The following is a 2,500-nucleotide window of genomic DNA, read 5'->3' on the forward strand; positions in this document are numbered from 1 at the left end:
CTCAGGACAGGTGAGACTACCCGCTGAATTTAAGCATATTATTAAGCGGAGGAAAAGAAACTAACTAGGATTCCCTTAGTAGCGGCGAGCGAACAGGGATTAGCCCAGCACTGAATCCCGCGATCGTAACCGGTCGCCGGGAGATGTGGTGTTTGGAAGGATCCATTATCTGGCGAGTTCGCGGCGCGTTCAAGTCCATCTTGAATGGGGCCATCGCCCATAGAGGGTGCCAGGCCCGTAGCGACCGCTGCGGCTTGCTAGAGGATCTCTTCTTAGAGTCGGGTTGCTTGAGAGTGCAGCCCTAAGTGGGTGGTAAACTCCATCTAAGGCTAAATATAACCACGAGACCGATAGCGAACAAGTACCGTGAGGGAAAGTTGAAAAGAACTTTGAAGAGAGAGTTCAAGAGTACGTGAAACCGTTCAGGGGTAAACCTGAGAAACCCGAAAGGTCGAATGGGGAGATTCATTCGCGCCTGTTGTTGGGATTTACTGACTGTGGAAACGGCGACGTTCGCGTTGGCTGTTCCCTTCGGTTCATCTCCGGCTTCGGACGCGTGCACTTCTCCCCTAGTAGGTCGTCGCGATCCGTTGGGTGCTGTTCTACGGTCTCGAGTGTAGCCCGTGAGCTCGGATTTTCCGATGTTTACGGACACTGGGTTTCCGAACAGCTCGCTCGACGGTTTACTGATGGCGGGAGGCCGCGACTTAGTTCGCGTCCGGCCCGTGGCAAGTATGTGAATTGTGATGGCGATCGGACCTAGTGCCGATTCCGTCCGTTTGCGACTGTTCGCCGCGGTGTTCTTGGACAGACCTCTTGAAACGCCGATCAGCGACGCTATTGCTTTGGGTACTTTCAGGACCCGTCTTGAAACACGGACCAAGGAGTCTAGCGTGTGCGCGAGTCATTGGGAATCACTAAACCTAAAGGCGCAATGAAAGTAACGGTTCACTTTATGTGAACTAAGGGAAGATGGTCGGTCTCCATGACTGACCCGCATTCCCGGGGCGCCTCATTCTCATTGCGAGAGGAGGCGCACCAAGAGCGTACACGCTGGGACCCGAAAGATGGTGAACTATGCCTGGTCAGGACGAAGTCAGGGGAAACCCTGATGGAGGTCCGTAGCGATTCTGACGTGCAAATCGATCGTCGGAACTGGGTATAGGGGCGAAAGACTAATCGAACCATCTAGTAGCTGGTTCCCTCCGAAGTTTCCCTCAGGATAGCTGGCGCTCGTTGCATACGAGTCTCATCCGGTAAAGCGAATGATTAGAGGCATTGGGGTCGAAACGACCTCAACCTATTCTCAAACTTTAAATGGGTGAGATCTCCGGCTTGCTTGAATGTGAAGCCGCGAGATTTCGGATCAGAGTGCCAAGTGGGCCATTTTTGGTAAGCAGAACTGGCGCTGTGGGATGAACCAAACGCCGAGTTAAAGCGCCTAAATCGACGCTTATGGGATACCATGAAAGGCGTTGGTAACTTAAGACAGCAGGACGGTGGCCATGGAAGTCGGAATCCGCCAAGGAGTGTGTAACAACTCACCTGCCGAAGTTACTAGCCCTGAAAATGGATGGCGCTGAAGCGTCGTGCTTATACTCGGCCGTCAGTGGCATGTGCGGTCGCCCTTCGGGGCGGTCATGAAGCCCTGATGAGTAGGAGGGTCGCGGAGGTGAGCGCAGAAGGGCTGGCCGTGAGGCCGTCTGGAGCCGCCTTCGGTGCAGATCTTGGTGGTAGTAGCAAATACTCCAGCGAGGCCCTGGAGAGCTGAGGTGGAGAAGGGTTTCGTGTGAACAGCCGTTGCACACGAGTCAGTCGATCCTAAGCCCTAGGCGAAAGCCGATGTTGATGTGGCGTTGTTAATCGTGTTTATAAGTGGTGGCAGAAATGCTATGCATCTTGACGCGTGACGCACGCCCGTCGGGCGAAAGGGAATCCGGTTCCTATTCCGGAACCCGGCAGCGGAACCGAAATTAAACCGGGCCCTCGTAAGAGAGTTCGTCGGGGCAACCCAAAAGGACCCGGAGACGCCGTCGAGAGATCCGGGAAGAGTTTTCTTTTCTGCATAAGCGTTCGAGTTCCATGGAATCCTCTAGCAGGGAGATATGGTTTGGAACGCGAAGAGCACCGCATTTGCGGCGGTGTCCGGATCTTCTCCTCGGACCTTGAAAATCCGGGAGAGGGCCACGTGTAGGCGTCGCGCCGGCTCGTACCCATATCCGCAGCTGGTCTCCAAGGTAAAGAGCCTCTAGTCGATAGAATAATGTAGGTAAGGGAAGTCGGCAAATTAGATCCGTAACTTCGGGATAAGGATTGGCTCTGAGGATTGTGGCGTGTCGGGCTTGTTGGGGAAGTGGGTCACGGCTAACGTACCGGGCCTGGGCGAGGTGATGCGTTTCGCTTGCGTTACGTTTGATCCGAGCTCGGTCCCGCGTCTTGGCCTCCCGCGGAATCGTCAAGCTTCGAGACCCCGTGAGTGCTCGCAAGGGTGCTCTGGGTA

The 2,500-nt window shown here is 54.8% G+C and overlaps 1 pseudogene; it reads left to right on the forward strand.

Moving 5' to 3' along the window:
* The window catches only part of LOC123688139, a 6,612-nt pseudogene that overhangs the window by 4 nt on the left and 4,108 nt on the right, over positions 1-2,500 (forward strand).

The sequence above is a fragment of the Harmonia axyridis genome, chromosome X (genome assembly GCF_914767665.1).
Source record: "Harmonia axyridis chromosome X, icHarAxyr1.1, whole genome shotgun sequence".
NCBI lineage: Eukaryota > Metazoa > Arthropoda > Insecta > Coleoptera > Coccinellidae > Harmonia > Harmonia axyridis.